The 21,045-nt window shown below is 44.8% G+C and overlaps 1 protein-coding gene across 2 annotated transcripts in view; it reads left to right on the plus strand.

Moving 5' to 3' along the window:
- The first annotated feature begins 5,339 nt into the window (after positions 1-5,339).
- INPP4A (inositol polyphosphate-4-phosphatase type I A) overlaps positions 5,340-21,045 on the plus strand; it is a 131,846-nt gene continuing 116,140 nt past the window's right edge. Inside the window, exon 1 of one of the 2 annotated variants that reach the window (XM_028104002.2) lies at positions 5,340-5,486. The gene's annotated coding sequence lies outside the window, so the exon portion shown is untranslated. Of the gene's footprint in view, positions 5,487-14,621; positions 14,692-21,045 lie in introns of those variants that run through there. The other variant, XM_088026558.1, reaches the window with a different exon arrangement.

Consider the following 21,045-nt stretch of genomic DNA (forward strand, 5'->3'; position numbering starts at 1 on the left):
AAAAGTGGAGTATTGACATCTGCAATTAGTATTATTACATTTGTCCACTTCTTAGTTAAATTCTGTCAGTTTTGCCTCATGTGTTTGGATGCATGATCCTTATAATGATTATATCTTCCTAATGGATTGACCCTCTTATAAAATGTTCCTCTTTGTTTATAGTTTTGTTTAGTTTTAAAGGTTTATTTTGTCTGATATTAGTGTAATCACTGCAGCACTCCGTTGGTTAGTGTTTCCATGGTACACTTTTGTCCATTATTTTACCTTCAACCTATTCATACTTTTGAATTTTAAGTTTGTTTCTGTAGACAGTGCATGGCTGGATTTTTAAAAAAATGCATCTGCCAATCTCTGCCTTTTGATTAGAAAGTTTAGTTTATTTACATTTAATATGACTTGTGATAAGGTAGGACTTATGCCTGCCATTTTGCTATTCGTTTTCTACATATCTTTACATCTCTTTTGTTCCTCTTTTTTTAAGATTTTATTTATTTATTTATTTGACAGAGAGAGACACAGCGAGGGAGGGAACACAAGCAGGGGGAGTGGGGGAGGGAGAAGCAGGCTTCCCGCAGAGCAGGAGCCCTAAGTGGGGCTCGATCCCAGGACCCCGGGATCATGACCTGAGCCGAAGGCAGACGTTTAACTAACTGAGCCGCCCAGGTGCCCTATCTGTTGTTCCTCTATTAATGTCTTCTTTTGCAGTGAATAGCTATGTTCCAGTAACTATTTTAATTCCCTTCTTTCTCTTAATCTGTAGCTACATCTATTTCTATGCTCAGTGTTTGTCCTGGGAATTATAATTATCATCTTAATTTGAAAGAACCTAGTTTGTATTAATACTAACCTCATTTCAGTGGTATATACAAACTTTGCTCCAGTCAGGCAGTTTTATCCCCGCTTCTTTATGCTATTATTGCCATACACATTATATCTTTTTCATATTATGATAGCAGCAAATCAAATTATATTTGTTGTCTTATATAGTTGTCTTTTAAATCAGAGAAAAGTGTTACAAACTGACTTTTACCTTATATTTGCCTTTAGTTTTTATTCCTTCATATAAACTTGAGTTACTCTCCAGTGTCCTTTCATTTCAGCCTGAAGGACTCCCTTTAGTATTTCCTATAGGGTGGCTCTGCTGGCAATGAATTAATCAGTTTTCTGTTTGGGTATATCTTAATTTCTCCTTTTTTGAAAGAGTTTTGCTGAATATAGAATTCTATATTTATAGCCTTTTTCTTTCAGTACTTTGTGTATGGGATCTTACTGCCTTCTGGCCTCCACAGTTTCTGGTGTGAAGACAGCTCTGAATTTTATTGAGGATCCCTGTACATAATGAGTTGCTTCTTTCAGTGCTTTTAAGATTCCCTCCATTTTTGGCTTCTGATAGTTTGATTGCGATGTATCTAGGTGTGAATCTCTTTGAGTTTATCCTAGTTGGAGTTTATTGAACTTTTGGATAAATAGATTAGTGTTTTTCATCAAATTGGGATTTTTTTTTAGCCATTATTTCTTCAAATATTCTTTATGTACCTTTCTGTGTCCTTCTGGAACTTTCAGTATGTCTATGTTGATATACTAGATGGTGTCCCACAAATCTCTGAGGCTCTGTTCAAATTTTTCATTCTTTTTGTTTTATGTTCCTCAGACTAGGCAGTATCAATTGACCTATCTAAAATGCAAATTCTTTCTTCTGCCAGCTCAGTCCCGCTGTTGTACTTCTCTGAGATAATTTTTACTTCAGTTATTGCACCTTTTAATTTTGGGATTTCCATTTTGTTCTTTTTTATAATTCCTGTCTCTTTATTCATATCTTTTTGTTGCTCTTGTACTTTTCTTTAATTTTTGAGATATAGTTTCCTTTAATTCTTTGAATATATTTTCTTTCTTTGGACATATATAATAAGTGATTTAAAGTCTTCATCTAGTAAGTCCAACATTTGTGTTTTCTTATGGACATTCTATTCACTAACTTTTAGCTTAGGTCCTTTCCTGTTTCTTTATAGGTCTCATAAATTTTTGTTTAAAACTGGACACTTAATATAATAGGGCAATTCTAGAAATCATATTTCCTTCTACCCCAAAGTTTGTTGTTACTTTTTGTTTGTTTAGTAACTCTATGGGAATAATTCTGTAAGTCTATATTCTTTGTCATTTTTAGCCACTGAAACCCTGGCTTGGTTAGCTTAATGATTTGCTAATGATTAGACAAAGATATTCTCAAACACTGGAACCAATATGTCTTTCTGCCTTTATTGGGAAGTTGTGTGTATATGCTGAGGCATGTCTTCAATCCTTAGGCAGGCAGTTTACAATTCTGCCTGAGTCTTCACTTGTTTGCTCAAAGCCTCAAAGTCAGCCAAAAGTGAGAGATTATGGTCTTCTCAAGTCTTTCCTGAGTATGGGTACATTTGCACACATGTGTGTGTCCTTTTATTTTTTTTTAAGATTTTATTTATTTATTTGACAGAGAGAGAGAGAGACAGACACAGAGAGAGCACAAGCAGGGGGAGCAGCAGAGGGAGAGGGAGAAGTAGGTTCTCCGCTGAGCAGGAAGCCCAGTGAGGGGCTTGATCCCAGGACCCTGAGATCATGACCTGAGCCAAAGGCAGATGCTTAACAACTGAGCCACCCCGACACCCTTTGTGTGTGTCCTTTTAGATTTCTAGAATCTAAAGATTCTAGAATATTCCCAGAATCTAAAGATTCTACAATCTTCCCAGAGTCTAAAGGTTCTACAATCTTTCCAGAAGTATGTCAGATCTTTCCAAAGTCCCCTAAGGGATAGCAATTACTGATTACTTCCTATTATTTGGTCAGTCTCTTGTTGGCTCTAACTGGTATCACTACCTTAGGCAGTTGCAGTGTTAAACAATTGCCACTGATTGCTTTTACCAAATACTCCGTGGGTAGGACCATTCACAGAGAGTAAGCTCTGAGTCAAGTCGGTTAAAATCAAGCCCCAAGAACAGAGCTTTTCCAGTGAGCTGCCACACGAGTCCAATAGTGACATGTCTCTGGGGATAGAGCTCTTCGAGGTGCTCCAGATCCCTTGGCCCCTTCTAGTAGCTATGTGGCCACTGTTTTTCACAGCTATTTGGCAGCAGGGCTGTTGGTTTTCAAGGCTACATGTATTCTCTAGTGAAAACACATATAAATATAAATATATATTTAATGACCCAAAAAGAAATTCTCAAGTTGGTTGGCTCTAGTCCCCAAAATAACACTGCTCAGCTCTCAATTATTGTATGTAGATTATCTAAATCAGCTTATTTATTGTATATAGATTATCTAGGTCCACATGTTTATTGAAATACAGATTGCTTGGTCCCACTTTCAGAGATTCTGATTTAGCCGGTCTAGTGTGGGGCCTGGGAATTTGCCTTTCTAGAATTACTGAAGATGTTAATGCTGCTGGCTGGGGACCTCATGTTGAGAGCTTCTAAAGGATAATTTCCTCCCAGCACACTTACAGGATACTTTCTTCTATCACGTTGTAATGCTTAGGGAATGCATAGCACAATGTATGCTAACAAGCTTGGTTCCCTTTTCTCTTGATAATGTTCTCTCTACGGTGGAATTGGGGCCCCATTCTTTGTTATACTGAAACGTGATTATTCTTTTAAGAGTACCCTGAATTACATGCCAGTCAATTGACAAATGTTTACTGGAAGTCTGATCTTCATTCAGTGTTCATTACTATGCTAAATGAATTTTTGAAATTGGACTGATGTCTATTTTTTAAATATTTGTGAATTTGTTTGTTTCTTTTTTTTAAAGCTTATGATTTAAAAACATTCTTGGCTTGATTAATGCTAGGAGGGCCATAGGGCTGTCTGAACACTTTTTAGAACACTTTTGAGATGTAAAGCGGATCTTATTAAAACTTTTGCTAGATAAAAGGTGTAAACTGGGGCTGTCCCTGGTAAACCAGGTATATTGGTCACCCTAATTTTAGAAAATAAGATATAAAAACATTTTTCCATTTCCACAAGTTTGATTTTCTTGGTTGTAATTTTATATTAGGGCTAAGTCAATCTTTTTTTCTATTTATCTGAAGAAATAGTAAAAAGTGTTTTTGTTAATAAATTCCTTTTCAGAGGAGAAATAAAAAGTCAGTAAGGAAATTGAACTTTAAAAATAGTTTTATGTTTATTTTTATTCCAAACTATTGCCTGCATTTGGATTTTGGTGACACGGGGAGGCTTAGATCTAATTCTAAATGAGATTAGAGAATTCTTGTTTAATTTTTGTTTCTACCTAATTAATTTCTTTTTAAAGCAAATTATAAATGCTTGCTTTTACAGCTGAGGAATATGAACTGATAAGTGTTCTGACTTATTGAATTAAAATAGTTTTCACTTAAGAATTTTTTTCTAATAAAATTTAAGGACTTCATGGGGCACCTGGCTGGTTCAGATGGTTAAGCATCTGCCTTCGGCTCAGGTCATGACCCCGGGGTCCTGCGATCTAGCCCCAGATCAGGCTCCTGGCTCAGCGGGGAGCCTGCTTCTCCCTCTCCCTCTGCCTCTCTCCCTACTCATGCTCTCTCTCTGTATCTTAAAGACTTCAAAATAAATACATGCTTATAGTCAGTCCAGTACTTATCCTTGCTCAAGCAGAAATATTAAAGTTTAAAGTCATATTAAAATGAAAAATTTTTCCCAAAACTTTTATTACATATTTCTTTCCCATGAAAAAACAGGACTCTGGGGGAGAAGTGTAAGGAGCTGGTACGTGGTGAGAGCCTATAATTGCATATTTATACAGTTATGCCAGAACAGGTCTGCGAGGGTGTTAGTAGTTTCTTCTTTCTGCTTATCTGTATTTTCAAAGTATGACTTTAATTTTTGCTTGTTTCTGGGTTGAATGTTCCATTTCCTAAACATTTGCTAAGGATTGCTTGCGTGCACCTGCACCACGGGAAGCGCGCTCACCTTGGGGGCAGACGGCTGGTGCGTTTCACCCGGCGGCCGCTCGTCTATGGAACCTTCTTAGGGGTTATGTGAGGGCGAAAATGCCATCGTCCGATTAAGTCCAGAAGTTCAAGAACTCCTTGTAGGAGACTAAGTCCCGGGTAAAAGTGGTGTCTTGCCGGAACCTAGGAGTAGAAGCGAGCGCGAGAGACTCCGACGCCCGGCTCCGCCGCCTGGGAGGCGGAGCCGGAGCGTTGGGGCGGTGCGGCCGGGGCTCGCGGAGCGCGCATGCGCGGAGAGGGGGCGGGGCCGGGGCGGGGCCGGGGCGGGGCCGCGCGCGACCTCCCGAGCAGCGGCGGCGGCAGCGGCAGCGGAGTTCGGGTTGCTGCGCGGGTGCCGGGTTCGCGGCCGGGCGCCGCAGGAGGACCAGCACCTAGAGCCGGGCCACGGCCCGCGACTTGGTGACCAAGCGGCGGCGCTGCTGCTGCGGGGCTCGGGCGCGCGGCCCGGCGAGACCGAGGACGGCGGGGCAGCAGGGCGCGGGCGCTGCGGGCCGGGGCGCGCCAGGTAGGTGGGCCAGGCTGGGCGCGGGGGCGACGCGGCGGCGGCAAGGAGCCGGGCGCAGGGATGCACCCGGCGGGGCGGGGCGCGGCACGCATCTCGGTACCGGGTGCGCCGGATGGAGACGGCGCCCGCGGTTGTCATGGAAATCCTACAGCCTAGCGGTTCGCGGGCGGTTGCGGCTTTGGAGAACAATCCAAGCCTGGCCGACCCCTAAGCCAGAAGGAGACCCGGGCCGTCTCGCGCTGAAGGGAGTGCGGAGCTGGAGCGGGCGATGGGAAGCCAGGATGCAGGACGCGGCGACCCCGAGGCCACATCTTGGCTCTTGCTTTGATCTGATTCCAGACGCTGAAGGCCTCGCGGTGTCTCGGGTGTAAACATAACCGGGTAAAAATAAGCATGCATCTCAGTGTAGGACATCTGGTCTCCATCCTCTCAACTCTTACCTTTTCTGCCGGGCCATAGCCCCCCGACATTTCTGGCATCTTGGCTTTTTGTATATTATTTCTTTCTGGCTGTACTAGTCAGTTAATTGAGGCCTGAGAAATTTGCAGGGGTCTGTGACCATCTCTTGAAAAGCCAATCATGAATGTGTAGGCCACAGAAGATTGAAACACTCAAAATGTCAAAGGTAAATTTATGTCTTTGTGGGCGAAGGGATGGAGATGGGCTTGCTTTCCCTTCCCCCCTTGTCGCCTGCCCTCTGACATTACATAATGTTGTGTTCCTCCCGCCCGAGTTCATCCATAATGACAGATCATGAAAATATTCCTCTTGTTGAGAAAGAAGTATAAACAGTTGTAAAGCCCATTTTCTTGTCTTTTGCTTTGCCACTGGAAGTGTTTGGTTGGGAGGCTGCTTAAGAGTAGAATGCCCACAGGGCATCTAAACCAAGGGAGTAGGGGGTGGGGTGGCATTTTGAATGTTGCAGTGAAATTCTGTGTGATTCATCTTAGTTCGCAGTGGATTGGGTGGACTGTGGGCAAGCCAGTGGGATTGGGGCCTGAACAGGCTGACTTGGGTGTGAATTCTGGATCTGCCACTTGCTAACTCTGGTTCTCAGTGTTCTCAACTCTAAAAGGTGAGAACAGAACCTGCTTTGCCATTTGTTTTGGGATGTAGATGCTGTTGGCATTGGTAAATGCACATAGAGTAGGTTGTCCTAGAATTAAACTTAATTTTTCATTGGTTGAAAACAGGCTTTAAGAGGAATTTTGATTCTGGATCTAGGCTAGGGCCTTTGTTTGGGGGATTTTTGTTAACATGTTTACTCCTGGAAGATTTGATTCATTGATTTCTCTGAAGAAAGATGAATGATGGTGCCCACATGGGGAGTCCAGTGTGGTGGTTCTATTGGAGGGTTGCTGTCAGAAGACCGTGATGCTGTCCCAAGGGTGGTTGTTGCTTGTGAATGGAAACCCACAAGGCCTCATTCCCTGTGGTGTCTTCTAAACACACCTCTTTAACAACCAGCCTAAGTTCCTGGCAGGGTGTGCCCTGAAGACAGGGCTTAAGCAAAAGGAAGCTGGACAGATGCAGAGAGAAAGGAGGGCTGTATTTCTCCTGGGCTCAGCAGTAGAATTGGCTCTGCTGAGCCTGGTGGCTGCTTTATGTCTCGGTTTTTCATTAGGCATACACCATCTCAGTGTTTATCTGCTTTAGACTGGAAGTCAAGGGAGACATTATAGTTTATTCCATTGTTTGGGAAACCGGGTATCTTCTTGTATTGCTGTTAAACTGAGTATCAGGATTTTTTTTTTTTAAGTTGCTTTAAGGAAAGGATGAAATAAAATAATATACACAAGAGCTTGCTGTGAACCGTAAAGCACCAGAGAGATGGGGGTGTATATGACCGAGAGAACCACTGACCCTACAAGTCCCTTTAGCCAGCGGCCTACCTGGGAACATTCTGCTCAGCCAGCAGATCTGCGAATGCACCCGAGGAATGGAACAGAAAGGCGCATGGGACTAGCTGACCGGTGACCCCCCCCCCACCCCGCAGCCTCTCAAGAATCCAGTAAGACAGAGGGGTGGGGAGACTTTGGACCGAGGTTGGACCCTGTTTCTTATGAAAAACTCCTTTATTGATTACATATTCTAGCAAAGTTCTCAGCATCATCAGCTACTCATGGTGTCAGGATGCTTTGGCTTTCCTTGAGGAAAAAAAGAGTACAAATCTGCAGGGAAGAAGGTTTGATTATGTGGTTGCTTCTTTTGTAGAACTTGATTAATGAGCTGGTCTTGAGAGATCATAACATTTTTCTAGTGTTCCGGAAGAGAAGCTATGTGAGGAGAGTGTATTTTGGGGAGACCAATATTAATACCATTTTCCTTAAAAGCAAAATGCCATCATGAACCGAATCCCTAGGAATTTACCTATATTTCTGTACATATGCACACCTTGCTCTTTTTAAATTGTTAAAAAATATTTCAGTTTTACTGAAAAGTTGCAAGAATAATCCAAAGAATTTCCGGCTATCCTTTTTACCCACATTCTCCAAATGTTGACCTTTGCTACATTTGCTTTATCCTTCTCTCGTATTTGTTCATGTGTCATTACTTTCTTCCTGAACGGTTTAATGGTAATCTGCAGACATGAAGCCCTTTTACGACTACTTTATTGTGTATATCTTAAAAACAAGGACATTCTCTTATATAACAACAATATAGTTATTAAAAATCAGGAAATCAAACATTGATACAACACTATTATTTACTATCCAGGTTTTTTTCAGATTTTGCCAGTAGCTCCAATAAGGTCCTTTGGAGCAAAAGAAAATCCAAGATTATACATTGTGTCAGATTGTCCTGTCCCTTTATTGTCCTTTCATCTGGACCAGTTACTGAGTCTTTCTTTGTATTTCATGACAGTGACATTTTTGAAGACTGCCACCTGTTTTTTTTTTTGGATAATGTCTCCCATTTTGGGTGTGCCTGCAGTTTCCTCATGATTAGATTAAGATTATGTGCCTTTGGCGAAGGTAGCCCAGGGGTGACCCTGCAACCATTCTCAGCGTGCCCCAGCCGAGGGAGTCATATGCTGTTGATTAGTTCCATTCACTGGTCGGGTTAACTTTGATCACTTGATTAAGGCGGTGTCTTCCAGGTTCTGTTAACAGAAAAGTTACCATTTTCCCTTTGTAACTAATATGTATCTCTTAGTAAGATTAACTCCAGATTCTATAAATATACCGTTACTCCCCATACTTTGACTCACTAGTTTTAGAATCCATTGATGATTCTTACCTGAACCAGTTATTATGCTGGCTGACAGATGGGGATTTTCTAATTCCATATTTCTTTCTATACTTACCAGTGGAATTGTACTGAAAGGAAGAACATTTCTTTCTCCCTTGTTTATTCTTTGATTTACACCTCTGCACTCATGAATTCCTGTTTTATGCAAGAGATTATAGTCTCTTACTCTTGTTATTAACTTTGTTGCTAAAATTGTCCCAGACTTGGCCTGAAGGAGCCCCTTATGTCCTTTTGACATGTCCTCATCATTCTTGGAGGACTTTTTTACTCCCTGGCACAAAACCTTCAACACTCGGCTTATACTTTCCAGCCCTGGAATTGGCCGTTTCTCCAAAGAGTCTTTATTCCTTGTAATGGAGAATGGTATTTAAAAACCGAGATCTGGATGCTAGGTGTGCTCATTGCTACTCAGGGGTTGTTGCCTCTAGGCCTTTTTAGTGGACATGTGCACTCATTCACACATTACACAAAATTTTCTCTGATTTGCATTTTAAATTTAGTGCTGTGTGCTGGAGATCTATATGTACTGATGTGAAAATGTTTTTGTTTTGTTTTGTTTTTGGTCTGTGTTCCAGAGTATGGGTTTATCATAAATTGACTGTTCTTTATCAATGGACATTTAGGTTTTTTCCAATTTCCTACTCTAAAAATAGTGGAGAATCTGTGAATGAAATTATTGTTAATACAAATATCTCAGTCTTCTAGATCCCTAGAAGTATAATTTCTGGGTCAAAGAGTAATTTTAAATGGATAGCTCTGCCAAATTGCCCCCACTTCTAAGAGGCTTTCACTTTGTACTCCTTCCATTAGGATGTGAAACTGCCTATTTCTTTTTAACTCTGCCAACACTGAGGAGTATAAATCTTGTCAATTTTTGCCAATCTAATGGATAAAAAAGGCATTATTATTTTCATTGCATTTCTCAAATTACCAAAAATATTGAAAGCTTTTTTTTTCTGCTCACTTCTACTTTTGCTTGTGTAAATTACCTGTGCATATCCTTTGCCCATTTTTTCTCATTAGATTGTTCTTTATATTACTGCATTGTGGAAGTTACTGTAACTTTAGACTTTATTCTTGGCAGCCTTACAAGTCTCCTTTAAGCCTGATGCATTTTTCATCCTAGAGAAGAAGGAAACTACCATTTTCTGAGCACCCCTTACATCTCAGGCCCCGGGCCAAGTGTTTATATGCATCCCCTGCAAGGTCTTGTGAGAAGGTGAGCTGTGGTATTGAAGAGGAAGCTGGGTGAGGCGTAGGTAAGGTATCCATCTAAGAGTGGTTAGAAGAGCTTGAACTGGGATTCAGACCCAGGTCTGTCTGGATCTGGTGCCATTTCCATTAAATCACATAGCTTCCTGCACAGGATTTAAAAATAAATACTTTATTGTATCAATGTAGGATGGGAATTAATTACCTGGAGCCTCCAATATCAAATATTTCTATTGCTAGTATTTTGATCTGTAAGTAAGGAACTTTGAACATACACATCTTTCAAAACCATTTATTTTATTTCTCGAACTGTTGTGGACTCTGGAGCCAAAGTCCCTGTGAGCCTCCAGCAGCTATGTGACCTTGGGCAAGTAGCTTAATCTTTCTCTATCTTAGTTTGCTCATCCGCAACCCCAGAGGCTTGTTGGGGGGTTAAATGAGTTGATACACCAGGTGCTTGGAATGGCACCTGATTCCTGCCATCTCAGGGACGTGAATCTTGATGATGAGTTCACGTGTGCAGCACGTGAGGGCAAGTGTGGAACTTGGAATGAGAGCAGCCTTTTCTCTTCAGGTTTCACCATCCCTTTCATCATAAGCTGGCTGGGAAATGGGGAATCAGGGCCCCGGGGTGCTGTGTGCTTGTCTCCTCAATATTGCCTCTGCACACACCTTACTCATGCTCTGTCACGTGCCTGCCAGCCCGCCCAGCCAGCCCCTAGTGTTGGCTCACAGTCCTTAACCTGGGGCAGGTGAGACACTGCACCCCTTTCAAGGAGGAATCTGAAAGTTCACCTGCTGAAGGCCTCGGAAGCAGGAAGGCTCCAGTTGGGGATGGCCTGTGGTGATGAAATCATGTCCATTTTCTGCTATGGGGTCAGGAAGACAGAGGGGTGTCCTCTGGGAAGGGATCTCTGGAGGAGGAAAGCATTCAGCTCCTTGCAGCTCCCTTCCTGGGACGCTGTCAGAGCCTTTCCCTCTGACATCTGGTAATTCTCCTGGGCTGGAGTTTATGCAGTGCCCTTCCTGTCACACTTACTAGGTAGAATTCTGAGGTCTCCTGAAATCATCTGCCTCTCTTCCTGTTCCCCACGCCCCTACCATAGCTCTTGTACAGCTGGTATCAGCTGCTGTCTGATAAAATTCATTCATTCCAGGATGTAGAACTCCCTCCTTTGCCCTGTGTTGCTTGCATTTCAAATGGTTCATCCTCTAACCCACTACTTAGAATTTTCAAGAAGGATGACCTAGGTGTACAAATTCTGGAAGTGTGAAGGGAATACATTTAGGCCAAGTATATGTTTCTGGAGAACAGTGTCCTTTTAGGTAATAGGGATGCCCGGTTCAAGAGTCTCCCTGGATTGTGGGGTGTGTCCGTTGGGGTGCTTTTGGCTGCCAAGTAAACAATAAGGTCATTTACTATCACAGAACTGGAGTTCTATCAGCAGTTTTGCAGTTTCATCAAGGACCTAGATTCTTCTCCTCTCTCCATCCATCACTGCTAGTATCATCCCAGAGTCAGCCTCCTCATGAGGATGAGATGGTCCTTATGGTCAGCGGGACTGCATGTTTCCCTGCCTCTGACACCAGCCAGTTCCTAGCCACAGCCTCTACCAGCCCTCCCTCTGGTCTGTGGGAGCAGTGAGGACCACGTGGCCTCCCTGGGACCCAGGTCAGGAGGCCGTGAGAATGCTGTGTGCTAATTGGCTTAGGCGTGTTCCTCCATGTCTGGGCCCCAGACCGGCGGCATCAGCATCCCCTGAGACTTAATTAGACGTGCAGGCTCGGGCCCCACCCCAACCTACTGAATTAGAAACTCTGGGATGGGGCCTAGCACTCTGTTTTAATAAGCTCTCCAGGTGATCCTGATGGAAGCTAAAGTTTGAGACTTGCTCATAGTCTAATCAAGACCACCCCCATTCCTCAGCTGGAGATGGGGCTAGCTTTTCCTGAATCCAGAGAGGACTGTTCCCAGAGTAGGAAGAAGGGAGAGTGCGTGTTGGGTGGTCAGTCCATAGTGTAAACGGAGGAGCCTATGGGTGTCCTTGCTCTCCACGGCCCCCCCTGTTTACTGGCCCAGCTGTTTCCCAGCCCCCATGCCTGCAGCCTCTCCAGCTCCTCTGAGAGTGGCCCACATCCTCCCCATAGGACTAAAGGAAGCAACATGGTAACCTCCCAGCCCCAGGTTCTGTCTCTGGCCCAGCAGGGATGGAAGTCCACTGGGCCAGCTACCAAGGATCTAGACTAGCCCTTAGGACTCACTTTCCAGAGCCATTCTGGTAGTCGGTTCTGATGCGTAGGGTTTGGTTACTCTGCCACTCCTTGCTCAGAAAAAAATAGAAAGCAGTACAGCTCGTAGGGCCTTGGGGATGCTTAAGGAACTGGCCTGCAGACAGCCTAAGGGACCACTTTCAATGGCAGTGCATAGCTGTCTCTGGCTCTGCCCAGGGTGACCTGCTCCGTTGTTCCCTTTTGCAAGTACAGCTCCATCTTTATGTTTCCGTGAAGTGAAATAGCCACCTTCATGGTGTAATTTGTGAGCTCAAAATAGCCCACTGTTCCAGATTTTTCCAGAAACTAGTGAGCTGAGAGAGTTCTAGATTTTCTGGACTTCCCAAGGTATTTCTAGATTTTCTTGACTTTTCAAGGTTTGTCTTAATCCAGGAAGTCTCATACCCTGCTGTACCACATCAGTACTAATTGCTGAGGAAGGAAGAGCACCTGAGGAGGAGACAGGGTGGGAAGGGTCCAGAACGGTGTTTTTCAAACAACAGTGTTTCGCGAAATCAATTTGAGATTGTAGCCAGCATTAAACATTTTTTGAAATAAAACAGAAAATATGCAAATACATGTCTTATAGGAAGGATAGACATCTTTTGGTAAAAACGTAGTTATTTGCATGTGGTGTGTTTTTGGGTATTGTTACAATGTCAGGGTTTCCTACTGTCAGTTTTGGCTAAAATGTGTCAAATCTGAAGGTTGAGCACAGAGAGGAGGGGGCTACCCTGGCCATGTGTACACACACGCACACACACACACGTGCACGTTGGGTCTTTTCCTGGGGAGAGGGCTTCTGACCTTCAACCGAACCTTAGGGATCTGTGACTCACCATAGACGGAGAATTTTGATCTAAAATGCAAGGGGACTTTTAGCAGTGTGGGCTCTGTGGGAATGGAGCTGTAGCCCAGGGAGACAGCAGCACAAAAGATGTAGATATTGTGGTCTTGCTCTGGTTTATCGTCTGTGGTGTTTGACCACCTGGGCCAGAGCCTCCTGATGATGTTGAGGATCCTTAGCAGGGCTACTCTGAGCGATTGGAAGGCAATGGCAGGGAGTGTATGGATTTGTCAGAGGTTTAAAAGTTAACTCTGGTTGCCTGACCCATCCTTCTCCTAACAGGGTGGGTCAGCATGTCTACCTACAGAGAGTGAGGGAGAGAATGAGATAAATAGGTTGGTATCTAGATTCAACTTGTTTTGAGGCTGGCCTCATTGGAGCCGGCGCTACCTGTGATTCCCTCTGCAATCCTTTGTGACTCAGCAGTAACAGGACAACTTCCAAGTTACCTTGGTTGCCTTTGGCATGCATGTGTTATGCATTAATGCAGGTGATAGTCTGGTTTGTGCCACAAAGCGTATGCAGTAATCTCTTTGGGGTGTCTGTGGCTGGTTTTGAGGGGGACAAGTTGGATTATGGGAAGAAAAAGTGCTGGACATGAACCTAAATCAACTTTCTCATCTGGGAAATGGGGAAAGTGCCTGGTGCACAGGGGGTTGTGTGAATTAAATAATGTAAGCAGATTTGTGCACTGCAGTGCTCTGGACCCCTGTAGTTGGGAAGTTACTATCTTGTGCGAGACTCAGTATCTTTCCTCTCAGTTTTATGGCCTTGATAACTCTTTTTCCCCCCCCTTTTTTTTTGCCCCTATTTTAAAAAACGTATTCTGTTTTCTCAGTGTCCTTCAAGTCATGTCCATGCTTTAGAAAGTTTCTCTGTGGAGGAAAAATGGGTTTTATAATGTTTGAAAATTCTCTCTAGGAGGAGATATCTTAGCTGCTTTCCTGGCTTGCAAACTGTTGAGCCACTGAGCTTGCCTGTATGTTATTGGAAATACTTTTTAAAGATTTAAGAATTTTTAAATTGAAGTATAATTAACATAAGTGTTATATTAGTTTCAGGTGTCCAACATAATGATTCAGCAATCCTGTGCATTATTCAGTGCTCACCATGATAAGTGCCATCACCATCTGTTACCAAGCAATGTTATTACAGTACTTTTGAAGTTTGTGATATAGTCATCTAGAACTTTCCTTTTGGGGAAAGTTCACTGCCCTACAGTCATTGCCATACCACTTTATTAGAATTCTTGAACTACAGCAGAAAAGAACCTCCTATTATTTTTTAGTGTCCCCCCCGACCCCAAATACCATTTAGAACTATTAATAAAGGTGGCAGGTAAAAACATAAGGAGTCTTTTCCATTATCTTTGCAGGAAACTTTGTAGTTTTTGAAGTTTAACACACTGTGTATTCCTAAATTTACATTAATCACTATGCTAATGAGTATGCAAAACATTCTTTTGCACTGGTGCATTTTCTCTCTCCCTCCATTAACAGCATATAACAGCCATTAAAAAAAAATGTATTCAAAAGGTGCATCCATCTCCGACTCCTGCCCAGGGTGTCTCTGAGGGGAAACGTTACAGAAGAAGAAGGTCCTGCGAGGGAACTGCCAGCAAAGGTCAGAGAAGGATGTGGGCAGAGGGGGAGCAGGGAAGTGGGGGGGGCCTGGGCTCCTAACGTTTTGTGAGGTGGTCACTGACCCAGCTAAGCCTTCTACTGACACTTTTTTTTTTTTGGTAAAGCACATAAAAACTTGTGATTGTGTGAGATGGATGTTGAGTATTTTCACATTTCTTCTTGCTTTGGCTGTGTTCTGCATATACAAATGTTAAACAAAGTGATCGCATTACATAATTGGTTGATAATCTAATGGCTGATTAAATGCAATAATAGAGCCCGATTAAGATGGGGCTGTGTGCCAAGAAATGTCAGGAGACCCCAGAATCTTCCAAACATTGTTACTGTTCTGGTTCTGAAGAGGAGAGAGTGATGGGTGAGTGGACTGGCCTTAGGGAAACAGCCTGCTTGTGGACAGCGCCCGAGGCAGAAGAGAAGCGTGCGTTTGGATTTTGCCCCTAACTGGCCAGTGACTGGGTAAAAATCCCGCCGAATCTGACTTCTTCCTTCCTCGTTCATCTAGTGAAGGGGGGGGGGCCCTCATTTTTTTCTCCCTTTGCCCCCAATCTAACAATCATCCAGATTTGGGATGGTGCCCGAGGGCTGCATGGGGAAAGTTGGCATTGGGTGACATCCACATACAGACACAGTAGTTAGGGAAGTGGCCTTGGAAATCAGGCTTCTGCCTCTTCTCTTTCACTTTTGGGCTCCCTTCTGCCGTGATTCGGCAGCAGCTTCCTAGAGTACACACACTTAGTGTCAGAGACCCTGCAGTACCCTGGCTATGTCCGTGGAGGTTGAAGCTGTCTGTGTATCATGCAGACCAAACTCCTCCTGGTCCAAATAGAGTACCCGGTGCCTCTGGCTCTTCCACCCTGTGCCCCTCCCCACACCCCCCCTTCTGAGGCCCTTTGTGGATAGTCCCCCAGTACAGCTATGGGTTGTATATTGATGCCCAAATCCTTGCCATTTTCCGTGGACTGATGGAGGCCACTTTGCTTCATGATGTTTTCCCCTGATAATTTATACACAGCTGTTCAGATCTGGATTGTCTCTTTCTGGCAGTTCGATATCCTTCCCTGACTTCTCCACCTACCTCCCTCTGGCCTCCTTTTACTCTATTTTTGACCTATTTTATTTCCTATTATCCATTCCTGACCTTTTACGTAAAGAGTGCGTGGATTTAAAGTTATTAGTTAAAGCATAAAGTGATGAAAAAGGATTAAGACAAAGCTTCAGATGGATAAGACTGTATGAATGCTGTCTCTCCAAGAAGAGCCCGGAACACATTTCAGGGATGCTTCCATTGCTAAAAGCTGTCACAGTCTTCATTTGTGCGTCTTTCTCCTTGAAACACTGCAGAGCCCATGAGAACAGGAACCTGTCTTACTGGATAATGCAAATAGTCTTGCACAGAGTTGGCAATGTACCAGTGATTGCCTAAGATACGTGTTTGGTGATGATCATCGTAGGTGCCTTTGAACAGTATGGTATTTTGAATAACTTTACTTAGGGGGGGTGCAGAAAGATGTTTTCATTTTGAGTCAACTCGATTATTTAATCATCCTTAATTAGTCAAATATCTCTACCAAGCTAGGAGTTAACCTCGTTGGTCAAAGAGGAGAAAAGCCAGCAGACGGTTTGTGAAGCAGTGAGAAGCCTTTTGCAGGTTGGTGGACTGCCTCAGAGAGAAAGGGTGCTTCCAAGATGGCGGTACCACTGTTAGACCAAGTTGGTTGTTAAGAAGCATCAGGCCACTCTGTCCGCTGTTCAGGTCTTTCCTCGTTACAGCAGCAAGTACAGCCTCAGCCGCTTCCGTAGCAGAGAGGGTTCCAAACCATCGTGGAACAGACTCATTCCCAACAGGATGAGATGAGATACTAGATCCCAGGGCAGTGATCGCCGTGTCATTCCTTGGAACTGGGAATCACAGGGTCTGACCAGCATTATGAGGACCCACAGGTTGGTTGCTTTCTTAACTGTGAAGGATTGTACCCGTCTTTGTCATGGTTCCTAGCAGCCCATGTCTTAGACAGTGAACCGCATTTAATGGACTAACTGTAACGAATGCCTCATAACCTAGACTTGTCTGCACTAAATATGCAAGCCGAGCCATTAAATGGTTGGGGCAGTAAACAGGAATTTGGTATATTAAAGCTTTTTGAGCTTGCTACTCAGGCCTAGAAATAGGATTGGTTGCGTTTTTTTTTTTGTAGGATTATAAATGTTGATTATATGGGGGAGAAACTGTTTTATAAAATAACCCTATAACAACATGAATCTTATTAGAGTGAGAATGTACTCACTCTATCCTGGAGCCCAAGGTAAATTTGAGAATGCTTTGTTTAAAGCATTTCTGACTCTTTCTGGAAAAGGGATTGTTGATTAACTTAAATCTAAAATAGTATTCTTCTTTATCCTCAGCTCTCAGCATTCCATATATCCTGTGTGTGTGTGTGTATATATATATATATATATATATATATAGGATATAAGCGGGGAGTGGTAAAATTGTTAGGATTAACATTTGGCTGCATAGAATGGGAAATAGTCTGAAGGAAAAGAGGCTTAGTCAGGACAGGTATGGCTTTCTCGAAGTCAGAGCTCATGTTCTGCCTTCCCTGCAGTGAGGCCCTGTGCCTGCTGTCTAGAGTGGTGGCTAGAGGTGCAGCCAGCTCATGGGCCTTCCAGACACCAGGCTGGAGGAAGGCACACTTCCCGAGAACTCCTCATCAAATTTGTCTGTATATCTTTTTGGCAAGCACCGAACCCCTGGCCACAGCTAGCTGCAAGGGAGGCGGATGGCCCTGTGCCAACTAAACGTCAGGGTCCTGGGCCCTTAGTGAAGGAGGAAGCAAAGAGTACACGTTGGAGGCAACTAGCTGTGTCTTTTCCTGCAAGTTGTCTTTTTTGGAAGGTGAGTTTTTATGCTTGTTGGGCAAATGTTGGCAGGATTTGGGGGGAAACCTCTGGGGAGGCTATAGGCATGGCAGCTGACTAAAAAGTGGAGAGTTTGAGACCTTTCTCACTTCCACATTGCTTTCACGCAAGAGCCTGAAAGAGGTCACTTGATCCCTTTGATCTGTCATTTTCTCATTTAAAACACAAGAATGGCAGACAGAGTTCTGAACTAAATTCTCAGGGCCAGGGCCGAGACTTAGGTCCCAGAGCCGCTTCCCACCAGTAGTCCCTCTGGTGCCTCTGGAGCCGTGGGTGTGTGCAGAGGGAAGGGCTGCCTGGGTGGGGGATTTCAGGCAGCATGTGAGATCCAGGCAAGGACCACTGGACAAGATGGCCTGAGTGGGAAGGAGGCCTAGAGTAGGGGGGCCAGGAGGAAGCAGACAAGCTTGTCCCCACCATAGTCTCCAGGGCTGGCTCATCCTTCCCTGCCCTGAATCTGCCACAGACAAGTGCCCTTCCCAAGTGTGGGGAGGGCCAGTCTCACTAGCTGGATGGAGGGTGGCATCTGGGTCTGTGTTTCTATCCTGCCTCTTTCCTTCCTTACCCTGCTTTTCCTTTCAGAAGGGTGATCCCAAGTGTCCACTCTCTGTTGGATGAAAGGGATCTAATAACCAGTTTATTCTAGGTGTTAGCAAAATTGAATGTGTTCTTCTTTTTGAGGCATTTGAATTTTAAGAAGGATGTATGTGCTGGCAGTTCCTAAACTCCATAGAGGGCCTCTCCAATGGTCAGATGTCAGACCAAGGAATAGGCATGGTAAGAGAAGTTTGGGCTCTCCTCGGCCCCCCGGCCTCTGGGTGTAAGCATTTGTCTGCCGCACACCTGGGTAAAGCTGGCTAGCTGTTCTGCTTCTCTTCCTTCCACCCCAGTCCAGTGCGTGTGTCGGCACACACCTGTCACGAGTGCGCTCACACCACTCGTGTGCTTGCACACACTGCTCATGCATCTACTTACACATCTTCTGTGTGTACGTACGTACACACACACACACACACACACACACCCCAGCAAGGCAGTAGCTACGGGAAGTTGAGCTCCCCCGAGGAACCGTGCTTTGCTTTCTGTCTGACTAAAATCCCTGGGACTTAGGGGTGTAGATGAGCATGTATTCAAGAATCTTTACCCTCTTGACACACTCTTTGAACTCATGCCTCTGAAATAAGGGAATTTCTTTTTGTGTTAACAAAACTACTGATGACAATTTGCTAATCTGTAGTAATTTTTCCAAGCCTTTAAAAAAATCTAACTTCACATTTTAAAAAGGCCAGGATTATCAGATGGCCCTTTCTCATCTTCTCCACCCCAGGAGTGGCTCCTGTGGGCAAGGCTTGAGCACAGCATCTCTCCTCAGATCCCAGTAGGAATCATAACTGCCTGAGCTGGTGCCTCTCTTCCAGATTGTTGATTGTTTTGCTACCCAGTTCTTTCTCAGTATGAACATAGGTTTTTTGTTGTTGTTGTTGTTGTTGTTGTTGTTTCATCTTTGAGAGTGAAATATTTTACTTAAGGGAGGTGTCCATCGAACTTCATAGAACTCTTCTTCCCCCTCCCTGGGTGTGCTGGTCCATGTGTTATGTGGACTTTGTCTTCCTATTCCACAGGTGCCGAGGATGGGTGTCTGGGCCTAGTGAATTACATGCTATGCTTTTTCAGGGGAAACAAAGACCGTTGGGACACCGTCAGTCTGCGGTAGAAATGCAGAAAGTGAGGCCCTGGGCCAGGAGGGAAGTGGTTCTGATTTCCATGTTTCATCTCCCGCTCTTAAAGGGGAAGGCGCCTTCAAGGGAGTATGGCGGGGGAGAAAAGTACAGACAAGGCAGAAGTTCTCGAAAGCATTGCTGACTGGAGAAGGTGGCTGTCAGCACACTTCACGTGGCCACTGGCCCAGGAACCCTTGCCAGGGGCGTAGGGGCATTTGGGCAGCATCTGAGTTCAAGATGGCGACCACCACAGGCCTGGAGACACCTGAAGTGGAGCATCGGTGGAGCACGGAATAAAGCCCTAAGTCAGGATTGTGTAGCGCTCAAGCAGTGCTTTGTCCAGTGGGAGTGACCCTCACTGCGAGACAAGATGGTCGGTGCAGGTCTGGACTGTCCCAGGGGAAGGAGTGACGCTGAGTGGACCTGGGTCAAGTGCTCGCCCCTGATGCCGGGGAGCTCAGTACTCCGGTTGCCTGGCCTGGGTCTTTGGACCACACATGCCCCCAAGTTGAGTGGTCTGAGAGAGAGTGAGTGCACAGTTCCACTAATGGAGTGTAATTGGGGGGTGAGTGCCAGGTCGCCAAAAGGAAAATGGCACCAAAGTAAACTAACCTAGTCTGGGCACCCTGAAGGGCTGGCATGTGCAGAGTTGAGTGCCTGGCTCACCTGCACCCCCGCGTTTGGGAGCCCCCTTACCCGCTCCTTCTTGGTGTGTAGCTCCTTGACAGTAAATCCTTAGGGATCCAGAGGAATCATTTAAAAGGTTAAATTCTGCTTTACTGTGCCTTATTGGCGGCGTAGGGGGGGGGGCATTGTGTCCCTCAGTGGCATTCGCGTTTGTGAAGATTGTTCTCTGGGGACATGCCCAGTGAACATAACAGATCTGGGGTGTCATAGGACATAAATGTCCTTCAGGGCAGGAAAAGTAGCTCAGTTTTCTTCATATCTCCAGAGTATCCCACAGCGCCTGGTACAAAATAGGTGTATAGTCAGTGTTTTTCGAGTGAATGAATGGACAGAGCTACCATTTCATTGTTGAAAGTGCAGGAAAAGCCTCAGCCTATCCTAGGAGGACAGCCCATTTCCCAGAGGTTAAGTTGGGATTCATTCTCACTTAGGAGAGGGAAGTGAGACCGGAGCTCGTGGTACAGCTCCAGCTCTAGTCGGTTCTCAGGGTGAAAGCCAACCTGATATCTCATGCCCCCGATACGTCCACCCTGTGCCCTGGCATTCATGTCCTCGGCACCCAGGCCCTGTCAGCCAGCCAGCTGGAACCTAGCCACCATTCCTGCTGCTCTGGGAGGAACATGCCATGCCGCCTTCAGGCTTGGTCATCTTGGATTTTTTCCTCTCTCAATGTCATCAACCTTTTCCCATACGTCCAGGGTTGTAAGTGAGGTATCATAGGAACGAAAAGAGAAGCCCAGTAGGATGGGGTGCACAGGAAGGGTGACTTCCTCCTCTCATGGGTTTTGGGGACATCACAGGACTTCATGGGGGGTTATGTGTCAAGGGTGGGTGTGATAGCTTGAGCTGGGGGTTCACAGGACTTCATGGGGAGTTATGTGTCAAGGGTGGGCGTGATAGCTTGAGCTGGGGGTTCACAGGACTTCATGGGGAGTTATGTGTCAAGGGTGGGCGTGATAGCTTGAGCTGGGGGTTCACAGGACTTCATGGGGAGTTATGTGTCAAGG

The sequence above is a fragment of the Eumetopias jubatus genome, unplaced genomic scaffold (assembly GCF_037043125.1).
Source record: "Eumetopias jubatus isolate StellerSeaLion01/CBP00866 unplaced genomic scaffold, mEumJub1_p1.0 scaffold_9, whole genome shotgun sequence".
Lineage (NCBI taxonomy): Eukaryota > Metazoa > Chordata > Mammalia > Carnivora > Otariidae > Eumetopias > Eumetopias jubatus.